We start from the raw sequence: 22,946 nt of genomic DNA on the forward strand, positions 1-22,946 counted from the left end.
GCTGTACTTTGGAGGCAGTTGGGGTCTTACTCTTTAAGTTCTGATTTGAAGAAAGGAGTTAATGAAATGAACATGGTCTTTAAAATCAGGAAGATGTGTGTTTGAATTTTGGCCCTGCCAGCAAGTAGCTGAGTGATCTTGGGAATATTATTTAACTTCCTTAAGCCTCTTTTTCCTCATAGGTGTCATGCAGATCAGGGGTTGGCAAGTTTTTTCTGTAAAGAGCCAGATGGCAGATATTTTAGCCTTTGCAGGTTAAATGGTCCTTGTTGCAACTGTTCAACTGTGCCCCTATCACAGGAAAGCATCCATAAATGATACATAAACAAATGGGCATGGCTGTTTTCCAATAAAACTTTATTTATAAAGACAGGTGGCAGACTGAATTTCACCCAGGGTCCTTAGTTTGCTGACCCCTCGTATAGATAATGATACCTACCTCCCAGTGTTGTTGTAAGCACTACATACTATAATATATTTTGGGTGATTAGCACAGTACTTGGCATAAAGTCCGTGCTAAGACACACTTGGTTGCCTTACCCTGTGCCTCTGATTCCCTTTGCTTCCACTTGTGATTCAAGTTAGATTGCAAGTGAGTCTTGGGAATGCATTTATCAGCACACTGTTCTAGACAGACTGCTTTTTGCACCCTTCTTATTATGTGTGAAAGTACTTTCAGAGTTCTGAGCATTGTGTGAATGCCAATTGTTATTTTTTTCCCTCCTGGTGTCAGGGCAAAGAGAGGGAAAATGCATTCCCAAAGGAAGTGACCCCTTGGCCCAAGATAGTCTCTTTATTAAATCTTCCTGTAGAGCTTTGGGAAAAAGACAAAATGATTGGATAGTGTCTTCTCTCCCTTCTGGGTAAGAGTTTTTCTGAGTTTTTCTGATTTTGTGATAAAAAAGTTCAAGGTACATGTAACATTTTAGTTTGAGAAAGATGTGGCATGGTTGAACAACGTCTATTTAAGCCTCATCCCAACATGGTGAGATGTAGAAAATTTGTAGGAAAATAGCTGTTACTGTTGAACCAATGTCAAGAAACAGAAGCTACTGCATCGTGGTGTAGAGAATGACCTTAAAAATAGCATTTGTTGTGAATGTTTTATTTTTTTTAGAAGGTAATGTATCTCTACTCTAGAAAATTTTGAAAATTTAGGAAAATAAATAGGTTTAAAAAAAAGCAAAACAATCTTTACTCTCCTTACCTAATGTTGACATTAGGTCTTTTAATTCTTCTGATATTTTACAGTAAATGCAGACTCTTTCCATCTTTTTAGTTTACAAAATTAGTATCATCCACTATATTCATAGAGTTGCATTTGTAAACTGCTCTTTTCACAATAATAGCATGACGTGAACACATTCTCATGCCTTTAAAGATCTTTTACAACATCATTTTCAATGGCTGCAGAGGATACCAAAGGTTGAGATATCACCTTGGAAGATGATCTTTCAAGAAAATCTTTAGGAATTTGCACTCCCACAGCACCTTTGGCAGAATTGGTAAAAGAATTTTAAAAGGGTCAAAAAATCAGTTTGCTTGTCTCCTTGTTAACTGGTGAAAGGTTTGGTGCAGGAGAATCATAAGGCAACTGGATGGTCCTTTCCAGCTGGATCAGGACTAAAGTGAGGCAACTGATCATGGGTCTGGTGGGGCAACTGAGCAGTGGAATCCACGGCATGTCAGCAGCCAACCTGTTCCTAGCTAGGGCATTGCCTCAACCACAGGGCTACCCAGTGATAATTCAGGAGCTGACAGCATCTGCTCATATTGCAGTTACCACATGCATGCCCTGTCTTGATTAATTGGGTTGTTTCATGTTAGACATTCTCCTGTCACAGAACATTCTGTGCATGTACCAGTGGTAATGAGTTACCCCAGGGATAACCTCTTTAGAGCTATTAAATCTGTAACTGTTGGAGTACTGAATATATCAGCACCTCTCTAAAGATACAAAGCCCCACATTGATAATACTATAACATTTGTGTCTGGATGGAAAGGAAATGTTCTAATTTAGCAATTAACCCTTTGTCAGCAGCTTTAATGAATGAGATTAGAGTTGGATTTAAGGATTTGCTAAAAGGCAAAGTCCAGTGACCTTAATTACGCTAATGTCCTTTCTAATCTTATCTGACCTACGTGAATGGAATGCATGTCCAGCACTTAAAATGGTAAGGATTATTATCTTATAATGTATAAACTGCTGAACAGATCTGTAAGGTTAAAAACAAGCAAACAAAAAAAACGGAATGAGATACAATGGAACATAGGCTAATTTATGCGTGACTCTCCAAAATCAAAATTAAAATACCTCAAATCTGGACTACATATCTCCTTGCAATTCTGCTCTAATGTTTATATAAAAATTGCCTTCTCGCCATCAAAATAAAAATTTTATCTATCTATTGAGTCAACAACAGATAATACAGAAACTTATAAGGAGAATGTATAAACCACTCATGATTTAGCTACCTACATGAAACAATTATTCACATTTTGGTTTATACCTTTCTGGGATTTACACACACACACACACACACACACACACACACAGAAATATGTTTCCTACTATATAAGAATGGGATCATATTATATATATTATACATATTTTTCATAAGCAATGTACCCTGGGCTGATATTGTCCTGCTTCCTCCCTTTAGACTACAGGGATTTAATTGTTTTTGTTCCTTTTCAGAGCAGCCACCACCTCCCCAGCTTCTTGATATCTCTCCCCAACTCAGCCCCAGAAGACAATTCTACTTCCCTCACTGTCCTTGAAGCCCAATGCACAGATGATTGTTAAGAATTTTACTGCTAATTGAGTTAGGAAACAGAAGAATACAAAAATAATAACTGGGGCAGGTTTTATAGGTTCGATGTATTAAGACATCCCTGGCTCCCTGGTTGGGTGATACCTGATGGCCTGAACTTCTGTTGTTTCTCATCTTTAATCCTGGCAGAAAGCTCACCCAACTCCCCCTCACTTAAGCCTTTCCCTACCTCCAACATCTGAAGAGTAGTGCTTCTCAAATTGTTGGTGGGGAACGTCTAGCTTTTTGTTTGTTTGTTTTGTTTAGATTTTTAAACTCCCTTCCATGGCAGAATGATATGATAGTAAAAAATACATTACTGGATATCAAGAGGAAGGACCTCAAGATAAAGTTCAGTAAAAGGGACCAGATTCACTCTTCTACCTTAAACAATTAGGAAACCAGAAAAATATATGAAATAATGGTTTTCAGACTTGGATAAAAGACCCTGCAGGACTACGATCCCTTTAGAGAAGGGAAGTAGACAAGGTGAGACCTGCCATTGCCTCAGCTTACTGCTGGGAAGTAGCCTAAAGCCCGGAGGGGATTGAAGTGATCCCTGGAAACTTAGCTGCTTACTGGAACAAAGTCCAACACTAAAGGAATACAGCAAAATGCAGCACCCAGAAATGAAAACTTCACGCTCTAGAATCCAATAAAAAAAATTACCAGGTGCAAAGAAAAAGAAATGGGAACTGTGGGCAGGAAAAAAAATAAATTAGAAGATGTATTAAAATAAAAATGAAATGGAGAAAAAAAGACATGCAAAATATAAATCCCCAATTCTTTATTATTCTTATTAACTGACATAAATTACTCTGAACTTATCTCCCCATAGATGGTAACAATTCACAGATCATTACCAGGTCTGTGACTGTACCTTTGGTAGCCCTACTTAGACCATTTTCTCTATGAGATTTTTTTTTTTTTTTTTTTGACCCTGAGGAGACTGACTTGACCATGTGCTTAGGCCAAAAAATCAGGTTTCAACCAATGGCCATACATTGGCCTTAAATCTTTAGTAGATAATTGTACCTCCAGGGACACTAGACTGGGTGATTCCCATCTCCGTGGGTTTCCAGCATCATTCCAGGTCCCACAGAAACACCTGAGGTAAAGATCCAAGTGCTTAGAGTGAAGTGTGACAGGGCAATTTATGAGAAGCCCAATTAGCACACTCGCTTTATATACGTAAAGACACAAGGTTTAAAGTAAAACCCTTCTGAGACTAATTATTTACTCTTTCTGAATGGACTTCAGAAAAAAGTGCAGTAATTCATTTTGGAAATAGATCCTCGGTTCACAAGATGCTGGTAACTAATTATTTAATGCATTGAATCTAGTGCATACTGAATCTAGTACCAAGACATGATGAAGAGAGCCACCACAGAGCTCTTTACCAGATACCTCGCCCTATAGCAAATGTCCATGAACATGTTGTTCCAGAAGAGAATAGTGTTCTATAGCCTATTAATTGACAGCAGCTTTCCCTTGCAGTCCCAAAGATTGTTGCTCAATCTGCTCAGGTTCTAAAATATTTTGTCATAAATTGGGGAAGAGAAAGGAAAAAAAAAAAAGACAGTAAATATGCATAAAATATGGATGTACAAGTGTCATTGATTGTATTCCATTTGTTACTTTTATTTTGGAACTCATGGCAACCCATCTATCAATGTCTTTTTCTATTCCTCTTGTTTCTCATCTATCAAAAGGAAATAATTATAACAACACCTGTCTTGTAAGGTATAAATGAATTAGTATATTTAAATACAATACCTGGCACATGTTAAGTGCCCAATAAATGTTAATTATACAATGGAAGATGAATAAAAATTACAAAATTGGTCATTTTGAATTAAAGCACTAGTATAATTTTAAAAAATATAGCACTGTTGAATTAAAGCTAGACAGCTTTCATTATTTTCTGTGGCAAAAGCGCATATCACCAAGGGCAATGAATTGAGTCTTGAGGTGTGGGTGGTATAACCAATATAACTAATCAATCTGTGAAAACAGATTGTTGGACATCTGCTTCATCACCTAGCAAAGTTTCATAATCCTCTTTTGTTTTCCTGCAGTCATTAGAACCCATTTCTTATGACTAGGTCATTTTGGTCCATTGGTAGGAAAACAATTGTAAGGAGAGCCCTGAATGATGCCTGCCTTGGCTGAGTGTTGCTGCACAGACCTGTCAAATGCTCAGTAGAATGAGTGAAGTGATGTATTAACTAGGCTAAGCCCAAAGCTAGGGATGGCAAATAGTCTTTTCATTTTTAAATTTCAAGTCTTCATTCCTTTATCTTGCTCTGAAAAACTGAATCTCATGGTGATTATAAGGTCTTAGAGAATGCTCTCCCAAGACATGTGAAGAGGGACCCTTGCCATGGGCATTCAAATCTGGACCTTCAAGTAAGCATCTGGCTTGGTTATAGATGACTGTAGAAAGTCTGCAAAACAGCAGTTTTCCTGCTTTCAGTTGTGGGACTGACTTGTGGGTTGCTGTTTCTTTGTGGATTTCAGTGGGTACTTATGTGAATGTGGAAATTTCTCCTAAGATGACAAGTAGGCCATCAGGGATGAATGCTCTAATTACGTTTGGTAACAATAAGTGAAATTACTTTGAAATGGAATGGAGGTCTCATCTATAGAGAAAGGACTCTTAGTTATTCTTATGCTTGGCTAAATGGGTTTCTGAAATGGGAAACCCACTCTTCCTGAGAGACTGAGCACTCATAATGAATTATTTTCATTAAAAATTAATAATTCAGGAGGTAAGGGGTGAGATCTTGTACTAAACTAGGAGTGGCAATATAACAGATCCTAAGGAATTTATTTTTTTTGTTTTTCTGCTTCCTGACTTTCCTCCTTGAACTTCTGGAAGTCTCTGTTATTGGTCACTTTTAAAAAAAATCTACATGTTCACTCAACACACCCAGCCAATCTCATTCAAATATCACTGCTGCATTATGAAAGACAATTGGATCTTTCTTTACAGCTGTGGAACTTTCTGTTATATGAGATGAAAAACTTCTATTATCTAAGCCATCTTGGTTTGGTAGTCTTGTTGCTTGCATCTGAAGGCATTCTGACGCTCTTCCTGCTAAACTATAATGGGATAGTGAATCATTCTAAAGCCAAATCATGATCATGTTACTCTCATGCTCAGAAACTTCAGTAGTTCCCCACAACTTACCAAAAATTTTCAAATTAATAATCTAGCATTTAAAACTTTACTAAATTTTGTCCCAAACTACTTTTCCAAACTTAGTTCCCACATGTTTTGTTTATGTGGTCCCTTTCACAGGTTAAAGCATTTTAATGGCTACCACGGTGGAGAGGGTGAAGGTGCCGCCCAGCAGCTGAGTCAGGCCCTGGGCCAAAGCCCCTCCCTTCCCTGCTCCTCCTGCCTCCTTCTTTCCCACTCCGTCTCCAGGGAATGAATGTGGAGCTAGCTGGTGTCAGCTCGATTTTGATCTAGAAATTCACGTCCAGTTGGGAGACAGAGCACATCTTCTGTGTCCCAATGTAGAAAAGAGAGCAAATTGAACATCTTGAAAGGTGAGGTTTGCCTTTGAGAAAGGAGTTCCTGGACTCCTCAACTCCAGGACAAGCCAGGCAGTGTGGTAACCCTTGTGGTGCTGTGTGCCCTGGAAATCTGAGATTTCCCTTTGGTAATGAGGAGCACACCCAGAGAATGATAACATTGTCAGGGAAGATCATCTTCCACAGTAGAGAAAAACAAAGAGGAATAAGGCATACCAGTGTCCAGGACTAAAGGATGCACCCAGCAAGCAGGGGGCCACCACCACTGCCCTCAGCAGCTGTTTCTGCTGTAGCTGAAGACTCAGTGAGCCTGTCCCTGTTTGTGACTGCTAGCTCAAGAGTCAAATCAATTCATTTTAGGAACCCTAAAATGAGGAACTCTCTGTCAGGAATCACATAGAGTCAAGGCCCTAAGTCAATGCAGGAGGTGAGGCTGTCCACTTACAGTGATGTCCCCATCTGAAAACCAGTCCCCTGGTTTCCAAATTCTCGATTCCCAGCCATTCCTCTGTGAAGCCAAGAGAGGGAGGGATACTTAAAGCAATCCCCAGCCCAGGTGGGAATGTGGGCTTGAAGATGGGACTGGAAATGTTGCAGAGGGAGCAAAGTATTTCTACCTACTCCTTTGATCAAGAGAGATGTTGGGCCTAAAGAATGTAATTCCACTGATCACGTAAAGTCCTACGAGTTCCAGCAACTCTGCACTTGATGGCTTTACCAGATTCTATAGTCCCAGCTTCTCTACTCCTTCCCATGGCCAGACACTGCCCCAGCACACATACCTGCTCAGAAGATTCCAGCCAAGATGTTGTATGTCTTCAAGCTGCACAAGCTGTATTAAAGGGCCAGATTAAAACTACCATGTCTTTTCACTGTCAGAACATCCCTAACGGCAAGACAAAGGGAAGCACAGCCCCTCTGAAGACAAGATATCTGCCTTTGGAATGATCTGAAACCTCTCTCACAACAGCCCCCAGCTATGGTCAACTGGGACCAGAATTCTTCCCTGATTACTCAGCTAACACCAATTCTATGAATTCTTGCACCGGCACCCAAACCTGCTGTTCCCAGAGCCCTGCAAGCTCCATTCCACCACCGGCAGATGGTAATGAGCCAAATATGCAGCCCAACAATCAAGCAGTGACCCCTGTCTTCCAGGGGAGCAATAGCTCTTCAGTGCACCCAATGTTCCCTAACACTTGCCCCTGACTCCACTAGCATCCAGTGGACATCCCACCACCCTGGGAGAAAACCCGGATAGATAACTGTCTCATGAGCAGCTAGAACATCAGGAGCACTCCTTACAGAATCTCAGAGACATCCACAATGTGTTTTTTTAAAAATACAGTTTTACTGAGATATATTCACACACCCTACTGTCACCCACAGTGTGCAATCGATTATTCACAGCACCATCATACAGTTGTGCAATCATCACCAGAATCAATTTTTGAAACTTTTCCTTACTCCAAAGTAAAAATAAAAGCAAAAAGAACACCTAGATCTTTCCATCCCTTCCATCCCTCCCTATTCTTCATCTAATTTTTTCCCCATTTTTCCACTCATCTGTCCATATACTGGATAAAGGGAGTGCAAGCCACAAGGTTTTCACAATCACAGAGTCACACTTTGCAAGCTACAAAGTTATATAATGTTCTTCAAGAATCAAGGTCACTGGATTGCAGTGACAGCTTCAGGTATTTCCCTGTAGCCATTCCAACACACTAAAAACTAAAAGGTGCTGTCTATATAGCGCTTTGTTTCATCTCTCTTCCCCCTTTTGGTCAAGAAGATCCTCTCAATCCCACAGTGCTGGGTCCAGGCTCATCCCCAGGAGTCATTTCCCATGTTGCCAGGGGGATTTACACCACCGGGTGTCATGTCCCATGTAGCAGGGAGGTTAGTGAGCTCACCTGACAAGTGGGCTTAGAAAGAGAGAGGGGGCCACACCCGAGCAACACAGAGGCTCTCTGGGGGGGGGGGGGGGCTCCTAGGCACAATTATAAGTAGGCTTAGTCTCTCCCTTGCAGCAGCTAGCCTCACAAGGGAAAGCCCCAAGCTCAAGGGCTCGGCCCACTAAACTAGCAGTCCTCAGTGTTTATGGGAAAATCAGCAATACCCCAGGTGAGGAAGTCCAACAGTTCAGCATTTCTCCCCAATTCCTCAGAGGCCCCACAAATACACTTTTACTCTCTGCCCATATCACTCTGGGATGTATTGGGATTTCACCCCAGCCTGTTCAAATTCATCAAGTTTCACTTCCCTTTCACAGCTCCATGCACTTATTATGTCTGAACAAACTGATCATACAGGTTAAATTATCTAGTGTGCTACAGAAAATATAGATCCTGCACCAAATAAACATCTCCTCCCCTGGTCCCGCACAAAAGTTGCAGTTCCAAAACCCAGTCAGTATTGCCATTTACCCTTGGGCCTGATTTGCTTTAGTCCAAACCATATCCACCTCATTCATATCACCAATTGAAGTCTGAACTTTCTTTCAGCTCTTTCAGCAGTTGCCTTATGGGGTAATACTGACATTCATAGCTGCCAAGCTCTAGCTCCAAGTCTTGGATGTCACACAGATACCCAAAGTTCCAGAGATTGACCAGGCTATACCCAGGGAGCTCAGCATCTCAGGATTTAGAGATAACCATTACAACTCAGGAGCAGATGTGAGCAAATTATTGTCAGTCCATATTAGTGAGGCATTATAATATTTATCCTCTTGTTCCTAGCGTGCTTCACTCAAAATGCTGTAGTCAAGATCCATTCACCTAGTTGCATGTCTCGCAGCTTCATTCCTTCCTGTAGCCACTCAATATTCTATTGTATGCATACACCACAGTTCACCATTCTGCTCATCAGTCAGTGTGCCCCTAGATGACCTCTGTTCATTGCAAATCATGAATACTGCCACCACAAACACCAGTGTGCAAATGTCCATTTGTGTCCCTGCTCTCAGATCTTCCAAGTATATACCCCATAGTGGGGTTGCAGGACTTTGTGACATCTACATACCTAGCTTCTTGTAGAACCACCACACTGTCCTTTAGATAGGCTACACCTTTCTACTTCCCTGCCAACAGTGAATACATATATCTCTTTCTTCAAGTTTGCTCCAGCACCTGTGTCCCTCTGTTTACTTTTTTCCCTGCAATATTATAGGGATATATTCAAATATCATACAATCATCCACAGTGTACAATCATTTACAGTATCATCATATACTTGTGCATTCATCACCACAATTAGCACTTACATATATTCATTATTCAGAGAAAGAATTGAAACAAAAAATAAGGATAAAAGGTAAAGTAAAAATAAGATAAAATACAGCCACAAAGAAAAAGAGGCAAAAAAAACAAAGAAAAAATGGCAACTATAAAGCCACAAAAGAAAAGGTAAAAATAAAATAAAATGCCATAAAAAAGTCAGGCAATACTAATGTGAAGAATCCCATACCCCTCCCTTATGTCCCCCTCTTATAGGCATTTAGCTTTGGTGTATTGCCTTTGTTACAATTAGAGAAAGCATATTGCAGCGTTACTGTCAACTATAGACTCTAGTTTCCATTGATTGTATTTTTCCCCCAATATCATCCCCTTTTTAATACCTTGCAAAGTTGATATTCATTTGTTCTCCCTCATGCAAAAACATATTTGTACATTTTATCACAATCATTGACTGCTCTAGGTATCACTAAGCCACACAGTCCCAGTATTTATCTTCTATCTTTCATTCTGGTGTCCTACATGCCCCTAACCTTTGTCTTTCAACCATACTCACAGTTATCTTGTTCAGTGTACTTACGTTATTGTGCTACAATCTCCCAACATTGTGCTCCAAACCTCTCTCTCCTGTCTTCCTATTTGTCTGTAGTGCTCCCTTTAGTATTTCCTGTAGAGCAGGTATCTTGTTCACAAACTCTCTCATTGTCTGTTTGTCTGAGAATATTTTAAACTCTCCCTCATATTTAAAGGACAGTTTTGCCAGATATAAGATTCTTGGTTGATGGTTTTTCTCTCTCAGTATCTTAAATATATCATATCACTGCCTTCTCACCTCCTTGGCTTCTACTGAGAAATCTGCACATAGTTTTATTGATCTTACCTTGTATGTGATAGATCACTTTTCTCTTGCTGCTTCCAGAATCCTCTCTTTGTCTTTGACATTTGATAATCTGATTATTAAGTGTCTTGTTGTAAGTGTATTCAGATCTGTTCTGTTTGGAGTTCTCTGTGCTTCTTGGATCTGTAATCTTATGTCTTTCATAAGAGATGGGAAATTTTCAGTGACTATTTCCTCCATTATTGCCTCTGCCCCTTTTCCTTTCTCATCCCCTTCTGGGACACCCATGACATGTACATTCATGTGCTTCATGTCGTCACTCAGTTACCTGAGATGTCACTCATATTTCTCCACTCTTTTCCCCATTTGTTCTTTTTTGTGTAGGGTTTCAGATGTCCTGTTCTCCAGTTCATGAATCTTTTCTTCTGCCTCTTCAAATCTGCTTCAGTATGTCACCATTGTGTATTTCATCTCTTGTGTTGTGCTTTTCATTCCCGTAAGTTCTGCCAATTTTTTTCAAACTTTTGATTTCTTCCTTGTGTTCTCACAACGTCTTCTTTATATCCTTCATCTCTTTTGCCATATTTCCCTCAATTCATTGAGTTGATTTTTGGATTGATTTTGGAATTGATTTAGTAATTAGTTTTTTCAATTCCTATATCTCAGTTGAAGTGTAAGTTTGTTCCTTTGACTGAGCCATATCTTCATTTTTCCTAGTGTGGTTTTTCATTTTCTATTGTTTCTTTGATTGCCCCAATCCAATTTTTCAAGACCAGAAGGGCTCAGGTCTCAGGACGAGGCTGTGTATTCAGTATTAGGATTCCCTGGAGGCGAGTCCTAGAAGATTGACAGACTTTCCCATGAGGCCTCTAGACTCTGTGCTTTTCCTGTCCAGCCCAGCAGTGGCACTTGTCAGCCCACAGCTCCCCACTGGTGTAAACAGGTGTGATCCCTTTAATTCACAGTGGACCCTGACCTGGTGAGGCACCGATGATGTCAAAAGCCAAACCTAAGTTATTTCTGGTTTATTTGTTTTCTCCCAGGTCTGAATTCTCTGAGAGAGGGCAGCCACTTTAGTGGGTCCCACCACCTTTTTCATAGGGAAGATACACTCCTTAGGGACTTATCTTCTATGCTTGAATTTCTCTTTTGTCTTTCTGGCTCTTTTAACTCCATCTTGCCTGAGTCAGTATGCTGAGAACTGAAAATGCCTGAGGCTTTCTCTACCGGGCTGCTTAGAGTGAGAGAAAAAAAATGGAAAAAGAGCAGAAGTCCCTTTTCAGAGCCAGTCCCCAGTCCCTCAGTTTCACAGGTCTACTGGAGTTGGTACACAGTTCTCTGTTCCCCTTTTCTTGGGATACAGCTATATTCCAGTATTCTGAGCTCAGCTGTCTCCAAAAGCCTCTTTTTTATTTATTTATGTATTTTTCCCCATCAGCCCTGCCTCCTCCCTGCTGAAAGAAACCTGCTTCCCTTCCTGCTCAGTAGCTTGTATTCAGTAGTCCAAATTTGTTAATTAAAACTGCAGTTGGAGCTTGGTTGCATTGCTTTCCCTGTAACCCGTTTCTTTCTTCCACAGGGCAGTGTTTCAGCCCAGCTGCCAGAGTGGGGAGGGGTGCCAGCCCTGGGTTTGTGGAGCTTTACTTATGATTCTGTGCTATAATCTGAGCCATTCTACCCTACCCAGGCTGGTGTACAATGTGTGCCCATTCACGGATGTCTCCCAACAGTTGTTCTATATTATTTACTAGTTTTTCCTGGTTATTTGCTAGTTGCTCTAGAGGACAAACTAAATTCCACACCTCTCTATGCCATCATCTTGCTCTGCCTGCTCACAATATGCTTTTCTTTGAGGAGAAAAAAAGTCAAAGAAGCAAAGACTGGGAGATCCCAATAGAAACCTGGGTATTAGATGGACAGAATAAATCAGAAGGGCCAGTATAGGGCACACTGGTTCACACTCAAAGCTTGGGTAAGAGACCTGCACCCCCATTTGCCCTTTTCTCGAGATGAAATGGTTTTACCTTCCATGAATGCTCCATCTGGTACCATAGTACCCAACTACCTTATTCATGTGACTCTTATGCATCTAGGTTAGCTGAAACTGCAGCATGAGTTTTATGAAGAGAAGAGAAGGAATCATGGGCAAGAGATTTTATAGCAATACCCCTCTAGGATATTGAGGTTTATCAGCATGGACCTCCAGAAGTGGTCCTAGGGCATGTCCCTCGGTATCTGATGACCTTTAATGAAGGCTGGAGTCCTGGGCATGCAGGGTCAGTTTCTGACAGTATGACACATTCTTTGCCACTGGGAATATAGCTTCTTCCCCAGCATGTCAGGGAGCCACGTGGGGCTCCCAAATTTGCAAGAAAGTTAAGCTCTGAAATGGAAGGGCCAAATGTTCCCAATCCTGCATCCAGACCATCTCTTTCTGGAGCTGGTTGGCCAGATGATGTGCAAAAACTCCCAGAAGATTGAAACCATTCACTTGGCCAAGAGGTCTTCAGTGGTCTTGGCTGAGGAGAGCACTTCCAAAACCCCCAAAGATTGCCTGCATAAATGTTTCAACAGCCGCTTACAGAAAAACAGCAAAGGTCTCCATGTGGGATAAGCATGACAGGCATAAGAGCAAGCATGGAGATTACAGGGATGATCCCAGCTCTTAGTGAATTATTCCATTTTTCCTCAATACCACATGAGGATCCTCTGAATCCTGCTAAGGATGACTTCCCAAAAGGGATGACTTCCCAAAAGGAATGACTTACAGATGGGCTCTGGTTGGGAACTTGAGTTTGAGATGACTCTTAATATCATGAAGGAAGATGCCAATATAAATGTCACTATGGGCTCCAGTTCTCAGCTGATACCTCAAAAGATGAGAGGGAGGATGGGTTGTGTGCTGAGGAGATGATGAATTATGCACAGGTGGCTCAGATATGATGCTGCTCAACAGAAGATGGTACCCCTGCTCTTTGGTGAGCACACATAGCAGGAGTATGGCATGGGTCCAAGGCTATGCCTTCCCATGTCTCAGGGTCCAGGCAGCAACAGTGGTTTGCAGAATATCAAAGAACTAATCAGGGCCCCACAAAAGGACTAACAGCCAGCTCAGTCATATGCCATCACTATCTCTCAACACTTCTAGGAACTCCAGTAGCCTCAACACAGCTCTTCCGGTTTAATGTGGTCTGGACTGGAAACCCTTGAAAATATTTGTCATGTAGCTAGGTGCATTCCCCAATCATTAGCCCTCTCAAATTTCCCACTATGCATGGTCTAGTCATCAATGCTGGACTCATTCTTGGGGAACCTCAAGTTTGCCCCAGATTCCATCATATCTGGGGACCAGGGTGGCAGGTGCAAATACTGTCACTTCTGTTACATCATCCTGTCTTGGGTCTGCTGCTGCTTTGCCCTTTGATTTTTTTCTGTGACTATTTCCAAAGTCTTCCCTCTAGGATGCAATGCCTCCAAAGCCTACCTTTCCCATACCTGCTCTCCTTTATGATGTCTTGACTGTCCAAGTTTTCCATGTATAGTTCAGCCTGATTATACCATGATGCCTTCAAGACTTTTGTCAGCCCAGATGATGATTCCCCTCCAGCTCCTTCTCCCAACTTTGCCATCAATGAAAATCATACCAGGATGAGCATTAGTACATACAATCCTCCCATTTCAAGTTCAGATCCATGCCAATGGTTCCAATGCCAACCCTCAGCAAAAATGGGAATGACCCAGCCATTTTCTCATCCCAACCAAACGCCCTTTATGAATGCCATGAGATCCAAAATGTTTCCTCATGGGGTCCCAATATGGCCTGGTTTGATGTCACATAATCCTGTGATGGGGCATGGGTCCCAGAAGCCTCTGATGGTAACTCAAGGATGGATGGATTTTCCAGGAATTCCCTCCAGTATAGTCTCCCCCATAGCAAGTTCTATTTCCTTATAATGACCCCGGTGGGTGCTGAGCAACTTTCCCAGAGGAAGTCCCCCTTGGCCATCCCAGAAACCTTTCCCCAAATTAGGCAGATGCAGCACTTTGCAAGCCTGGAAGTCTACAGGTACCTGACTCCTATATTGTTCTAGAGAATAGCATGCCTTCAGCGTTCATGGACCCAGGTCTGCAAGAGGTCATACCTGAGTTTGATCTGTTCCACAATATTTCATCTGACATTGCAGTATTGCCAGACATTGCAATATTATCATTGAAGGACAACCCAGATCCTGGACCTGGTTTAGCACATGTGCAGGGCATGGTGTATGAACAAGACCCCAGAATGGGACTAGCATTACCTGGCATGGGAAGTCCAGGTCCAGCTCCATCCTCGACCTAATGAAATTGCTGGCTTTCTGCAGCAAGCTCACTGTATCAATGAAAAGTACCACACAAAAAGAACTAAGTTCAATAAGGGACAGAGATAGGGAGTAAATCTTTCTTTTTTAAAAATAATGAAGCTTAGGATATTTGTTTTTAAGTTCAAGTGCTCTTCTGCACTGTCTCTCCCTATATATGTTAAGTCATTTTTACATGTTTCTCTTATTGCCCTCATCCTTCCCCATATTCTCTGTGTACTCTCTCGCTCCCTGCCTCTCTTTTTCCCTTTGGCACTGTTATTTTAGGAAGATAAATCCAGCAAAACCTCACCTTCCACGCTGAGTGACTTCTTGGTTTGGGGAAGGAAAGGAGAAGTCAAACCCATGGTTTTTTTCTCCCCTTTGTCTTTCTCTTGACCAATATGTCCTTCTTTGCCTCTCTCATTTTTTTGTTCTCCTTTGTTGGGAATTTTCAGGTGAATTTTATTAATGTGGGATTGGAACAGATGCTAAAAGCTAGCCAGGTTTTCTTTTTTTTCTTTCTTTTTTTTGTTTTTTAATTTTGTGGTTACTTCCCTCTCTTCCTCCTCCCACACATAAAGCTTTCTTTGTAACAGCCATTAAATTTGGTACAAAACCATTTGCTAGGGCTGTGATGTCAGAAAGATAAAATATATAGTTCTTATAAAATTTAAAAATAACACACACACACTGGAAGGCTGAATCCAAAATTGACTTCCATGAGATTCTTCCTTATCTTCCCAAGAAGAACAAATGCCATGTCCTTGGAACTTTCTCCAGCAATTAACATGTTTTTCCCTTCTTTTCTTATAATTATTTTTGTTCCTATCTTTTCTTTCTAATAAATTGAAACTGCATTTGGGTTCGGTCTGTGTCTGATTCGACTTTGGTCCCTCCACCGTGCTTTGCAAACAGGTATTCATTGAATATTAGGCAGATAGGTAAAATTCTTTCTAACTCCTTTAATTAAACCTAAATTTAGGGCATGGTGGAAAGGAGAAATTAAAACAAGGCTCACAAGTGGACTCAAGAATGACATAACATGGAGCTATGCATAGTTTCAGAGAAACTAAGCAACAGACGACGGAGAGGTTTGTATGTGATTCCAAGTTGGTGAGGGTAAAAATCTAGAGCCACTAAAAAAGGTGGGAGTGTTTGTGAAGTTTGTTTTTTAGCAGTACAGAGAGACAATGACAGGGTTTACTAAGATTCAGTGCTTGCTCAGAAAGCTACCATGTCAAATAAAATGAAAAGTAGTGTTGATGCCCTGGGTAATGCCTCTTAAAGCAGTGGAAACTGGGGATTTTTAGAAAAATCTTCCTCACATTGCCTCTCAGGAAAAGTTGGAGGTTAAAGATTTATCAGATTCTGTGCCATTATAAAATAACTCTTGTGGCATCCCCAAATTAGCCTCTTACTCAAAGCAGCTTATATCAGCCAGTCCTTGCTTGGTTAAATGAGAGTTTAGAAGCCAGTAAGTGCACAGAAAAGAGGAAAAGGCCTCTGTGTCTCTATTTCAGAAAATAGTCTGAGTATAATGCCTGAATCTTACTTTTCTGCAACCATTCTTTTTTTAGTTACTATTCCTTCATGGAACTTTTATTTACACTCAAGAATGAATCTTATGAAGACTCTTAACGATGAAGATGCTTTCTATTCAACTTGCTTAGGTACCACAATATAGAACCCTGGAAATAGCCATAGATTCATAAATGCAATAAATGTATGCTTTTAAGACAGTAATGTCCTTTCCAGCATCCCTAGCTTCTAAATGCTACAATAATGAGAAACCTGTCACCAAACACAAGCCACAGCCCATCCACCAGGGACTTCATCACGCTCCAGAGTTGAGCACTCACTATGTACTCACAGCTGTACTCTGCTTTAAATAAATCCAACTTATGAAAATTTAGACTTACCAAATAGAAAAGCTGGCAGCGATTATCTGCTAAAGTATATTTTGCCATACCAATACTTTAAATAACAAGCTCTTTAGTTCATGTTAAAGTTTGAAAACATTTATTTTCAGGAACTCTATGTTTGCAGGTATTGCCATACACCTATATTTTCTTTGTTGCTCTAGCTTTTACCTCAACAATTAAGAAGCCAGTTAGGAGTAGGATGAAGAGCTAATGGTCTGTGTGGCAAACTGTGTGGATGGATTATAAGCCTAGAATAAGCAGACAAAGAAGAAAACAATGGAATGATTATTCTAACACTGATTTGCTGTGAATTGTTTTTATCAATCACTGCTTCATACCTCAAAAAAATAATCTTTTTATTTTTCCCACAGGTAAATCATATTAAACAGCCTACTCCATGTAAAGTGGTCTGGGTTTCTGAGAAGAAAGAAAATATGATTGGTTTTGGCAGAAGAGTGTATTACATATGGAGAGAATCAGATAATCAGACAATGTTAGAGTTTAGATAGTCATTTACATTCTCTTAATCAGTCCAAATCCTTCATATTGCAGATGCATAAACTATGACAGACATCTGCTCATTTTGTCTGTCCAGCATTCATTCCTGTCTTCCTAAGTCAACTTCAAAAGATGAATCCATTACCAAAGAAGACTAACAAAGAGTGACACTATTATTGGCATTAGGAGTGACAAACCTCCCAACGTGACTCTTCTGAAGGGTCTTATGTCACACTGGGTACATGCATATTTTTTGTTATTGTGGGTACCAGGAGAAATGGGATTGTCATGTGAATTTGAGAATGTTCCACATTTATTATTTTATCAAAAAAAGCAGATTTTTGAGGGTTTTGCTTTGTTTTGATTTGTTCTGCTTTGGCCAGGCATGGGGTAGAACAGGGAACAGGATTACAAATGATGAAATGCAATCATGCATTGACAGACATACAAGTTAAAATACAGCTTTTAATTTGAATTAGTCTACATAATGCCTAAATTATCCAGTTCTTCCTTCTATCCATAGTCCAACTCCAAAATAAAAGACAAAACAGTCTCTGGATTGAGATCTAGCTCTCTACTCTAATACTCTGATCTATGAGGATTTAAAATTTGCTGCAATGACTTGTTATGATGACATGTTCTGACTTGAAAATAAATAAGATATTTCTGTTAAAAATAGATACAGAGATTAGTGGTGGATAAATCTCATTAAGGTTGGAATCTAGTTTGATTTTACATGAGGGTTCCAAGAGTGCTGAGGCTTAATGACAGATTGTCCAAATATTTGAGGATTAAGGAGTTCATTGAATCCATGAAAAATGCATGGCCTTGAAGGACTTTTTCAAGGAGTGTATACACACACACAAACACACACACACAGTAACAAATTACAATTTTTAACTTAGGAAAGAAGAATGAATGGCCAAGGCTTTATATTAATTTTCAAAGGTTTATACCTTTTCCATTTCTATGAGAGAAAAGGATGCAATTCTGACCCATACCTACTGAAGCAAGTAAACCAACAGAAGAGCACCGAATGCTTTCTCAATGGCCATTTTAAGAACTGGGTTCCCTTGTGGAGAGAGAGAGAGAGAGAGAGAGAGAGAGAGATCGAGAACCTTATATGAGTTCAAATCCTGTCTCTCTCACTTCAGTTCCTGTGTGGCCTACTGAAGTTATTCTATCTCAAAGAGGGCCCATTCCTTCAAAAGAAAGGGACAGGGAATAACAGTGTGAAGATAGAATGCCTAATACAAAGCATACTTTAAAAGCTATGCCTAATAAATAAAATAATAAGAAGAGTAAAAAAATAGAAAAGCACTGTTTTAATTTCTTGGGCTGCTTAAAGCAAATAACATGAAATAGAAGTAGGTTACCTTCAACACTGGCATTATTAGCTTACAATTTGAGACCAAGAAAATGTCCAAATCAAGGCATCATCAAGGCGATGCTTTCTTCCTGAAAGCTGGCTGCTGGTGATCCTTCATTCCTCTGCAACATGGCAAGGAACATGGTGGACTCTGTTGGTCTATCCCTTCTCTTCCAGGTTTCATTGATTTCAACTTCTAGCGTCTGTGGATTTCTCTCTCTCTCTCTCTCTCTCTCTCTCTCTCTGTCTGTCTCTCTATTCATTTTGTTTATAAAGGACTGCAGAAAGAGGGTTAAGTCCCACCCTGAATGAGGTGGGCCACATCCTAACTGAAGTAGCCTCATCAAAATGTCCTACTTAAAATGGATTCACACCCACAGGAATGGATTAGATTTAAGAACATGTTTTTTCTGGGGTACAGACAGGTTCAAATCAACACAAGAATGAAAGAAGAAATCTACTTTCATGTTGACAATATGAGAGCCTTTTTGGGTTCCTGAAGGGTCCTTCCTCCACTGCACCTCTCTTCATAACCAAGGGGAGTCTTGCTTTGGAATCCATTGATTTATTACTGGTTCCATAGTTATTTATGGGCCCCAACACAGGAACATGGTGGTTACCAATAGAGAGAGTCCTGGACCTACAGAAAGAAGAATTTGGCTTGAGGCCTGACTTCTCCATTATCTCTGACCTTGGGAACATGATTTAACTTTCTTGAATTATAGTTTCTCATCTATAAGATGGTAATAAAATTATCATGCTATTTTCATGGAGTTGTTATGTCACTTGAAAAGAGACATTATGAGTAAAATCTCTGGCAACCATCAGTCACCAGACAAATTTCAAGTACTGTGTTGGGATCTGGAGAGACACAGACCTTGCCTTCAAAAAGTGCATAGTTTCCAGGGGAAGTAGTACTTTTACATATGAAAAATAAAGGGCCATATTCATTCATTCATTCATTCGATAAATATGTAATCAGCATCTACTATGTACTAAGTTCTAGTCTAGATTGTGGTGGAGACAGCAATAAACAAAAGAAAGTCTTTGTTCTTATAGAGCTTATATCTGAGTTAGGGAAGTGGTCAATAAGCAAACACATACATATTAAGTAATATGTCCAGTGGTAAAGCACAGAGAGTGCTTTGAATAAAATAAAGTAAGACAATGGATAAAAAGTGAAGGGTGTTAGTGGCTATTTTATATAATCTGATGAGGAAAGACCCAATCAGGGAGGGTTTGTCTGATGAGGGGACATCTGAGAAGACACTTGCATGAAGTGAGTGAATAATCTGAGCAGGTATTTGGAAGAATAACATTTCAGGCAGAGAACAGCAACTTCAAAGGCCTTGAGGCAGGAGTGTTAATCAAAGAAGAGACCCCATGAAGGGACCCTGAGAATTCAGAGTGATTGTTTCCAGGTAAGGGGTGATAATAATACAAAACCGGAGGCATGTGCAGTGAAGATAGGGACTCCCACAGAGAAGAGGACTAATATAAAGCCACCATATAATATGTAATATTTTATATTTTTCACTTGTCTTTTGCTTAGCTCATATCCCATAAATTCCTATTCATAAATACATCCATAATTCTAATCCCACTCTAAAAAAAAAGCCATAAATGACCACATTTTAGTTTCCTATAAACCCTATTTATTAGTTCTTCCTTTCCCCATTTTGGATTATTATTATTACCATCTTCAGAGACAGAGTAGATTGTGATTCAGAACCTGTACTTCAGAATCAAATAGACAAAGGTTCAAGTCCCATTTCAATCACTTACTAGTTTTCTGCCCTTGGGAATACTGCTTAGGCTTTCAGAACCATAGTTTTGTTTTCTGTAAAAATGAAATAATAAATATCTAATGAGATTTTTTTGTGACCCTGAGCTACAGGCTTTGTTTGCTTCAACAGGAAAATAATTATTAAATGAGGTTGTTAAATCACCTTCTACTTTGAGTCTCTTGAGTATCAGTCAGTATTGGTCTAAACCTTCCTCATGGTGAAGCACAGCACTGGCCTCTGGAGCAGTGAGGCAGCATTAGCATCAGCTCTGGAAAGGAGCTGGCCTATGTTTAAATCTTGCTGTTGTCACATAATGATGACTAAGTTTATTGACCTGTATAGTGTACTGATTACTTTACACACATTACACTGTTTAATCTGCTCTGAAAGATTCCCATTATAATTTCCATTTTGCAGATGAGGAAATTGAAGCAGAGTGGTAAAGTGACTTGTCCAAGGTCACAGAGAGTAAGTCGCAGATCTGGGGTGAAACAAAGCAGTTGGGACTTCAGAACCCATGCTCTTACTCAAACTATGAGACCTTGGGCAGGTAAAGAACCCTCTCAGCTTCCATTTCCTCATCGGTAAAATCAATTGAGGAACACTGCTTCATTGGATTGTGGAGGAAGGTAATTAAGATCATGCATGTAAAGCACCTGACATAACAAAAGGTACCTAAGATAAGTCAGTTCTCTCCTTCCCTCATATAACCTGGGATTGAAGCACATCACCTCTTGAGCAATCCTTTAGAAATATAAAGCTGCAATGAATCCAAACCTCACCAGAGCCAATGACAATAAAGCTGATTTGTTCAGACTTATTACTTTGTTTCAATAAAAGACCTGTCTCCAGTTGCCTCAGCAAACCCATAGAGCCAACCCAAACTGGAAACACGTGATTGCAAATCCGTTGTTGAAACACGACAGACACTTCAAGAACCAAGAAATTCCTTCTTAAAATGACTTGCTTCTTGGCCAAAGCAGACATGGGTTAAACAATACAGCAGTGCAGCTGTGGCCCTCAAGGCACACAGTGGAACTGCAAGCTCCCAGAGTGAATGGAAACACAGGTCTGTGCTTGCCAGCTGGCACTGAAACTCTGAGGACAAGATATGCGTGCTCTCACCTTCCAAGCTGAGAGCAGTTGCTGGCAGTACACTGTGAGCATGTCAAGCGGAGGGAATTTTTTTTTTAAGGCCCATCACTGTTTTTCTTTCTTTAAATGGTAGCCACTGAAAAGTTATGCAAACATTTCAACTGTGGAATATTTAATCTGACATTTGGCAAAGCTCCTTTGTTGATCCAAGACATGAAGTGTGCAGTATATGCCTAGCAGTTGTTTCATTGCTCACTCAAAAAAGATAAACCAGATACAGTAATTTAATTTTCCTTCTCCTCAGTTTTAACTGGGTCGTTACCTGGATTCGTCTTTGATTTCCAGTAATGGGCTGACAATTATGGACCATAAGGCCATAAGATGAGTAGCTTATTTATCCGAGTGGGTGGGTTTGATAATTTGTGGGGGGCCTTGCAGAAAACTTTAGGAGTCCACATAGTTGTGGTTTCCTCAAGGGTTTGGCGGCTCTTCTCTTTGGGCCTGGCGTTTCAGGGTTTTACGTGATTTCATGAAGCATCGCCAGTAGGATATTCTCGTTGCTTCTTTGTCATTTGCTTTTTAGCAAGAGTAGAATGAGTGTCTCGCTGGAGTCCCTTCCACCAGTTCACATGTCCAGTGTCCACTGGACATATTTCCTGGCTGTGTCCTCTTCCAGTCCCTCTGGGTGAAGCTTTCTTCCCTGTCCCTTCTTCTTGAACCGTCTCACTTACAGATCTGTATTACAAAAGGAGAATCTCCAGGGGGTTCTCTTTGAGTTTCAGTCAAATGGTTTATGACTCCAGACAGGTAAGGAGAACATTGCCCACTCCTTAGAGAACACACAGATCTTTAGAAAGCCAGGTTAGTGGGCAGTTCTTGCTATATGGGGGGAAGGCTGCCATAGTGGCTAACATTCCAAAGGGAAAGGGGAAACTTTCCAAATGTGCCTCTGCTTTAGAGTTAGAACAGTTGCTTAATGTAAACAAACATAATTTCTAAAACCCTATGCTTTCTGCAGGTGGACCAATAATGCTAAAAAGCATTAGAAATCATAGCAAATTGAAGATTATTTATTCATTCTCCTCCACTCCGTTATTGTAACAACACTGATTTAAACATCAGGTTCCTGTCACTTGGCTCCAGGTGATTGCATAATTCTGCTTTGGTGCAATATTGAAATAGTGCTCATCCTTTAAAAAGAGACAGGAGAGGAGGGTGGCGGGGAGCTGTGGAGAAGCAAATCAAATGGAAATGTTAAAAAAAAAAAAAAAAACTAAAAAAACTAAACCTGCTGAACTATACCGGAAGTTGATGAATTTGGACATTTCCTTAGTTCTGACTCAAGTTTCTGAGTCCCATTACAGATAAAAATACATATTTGTTTCTAACAGAACAGTCAAAGAATGTAAACCTAAGTTCTAAAAGCCATATCCTAGTTTGTTCTTTTATGGTTTTAGAGCCTAAGGGATTCAGTTAGGTGAGAAAAAAAAACTTCTCATCCCCAGAA

General features: G+C 40.2%; 1 pseudogene; it reads left to right on the forward strand.

The window, feature by feature from the left end:
• LOC119508398 overlaps positions 1-14,767 on the forward strand; it is a 138,287-nt pseudogene extending 123,520 nt beyond the window's left edge.
• The last annotated feature ends 8,179 nt before the right edge of the window (positions 14,768-22,946 follow it).

Source organism: Choloepus didactylus, chromosome 13, assembly GCF_015220235.1.
Source record: "Choloepus didactylus isolate mChoDid1 chromosome 13, mChoDid1.pri, whole genome shotgun sequence".
Lineage (NCBI taxonomy): Eukaryota > Metazoa > Chordata > Mammalia > Pilosa > Megalonychidae > Choloepus > Choloepus didactylus.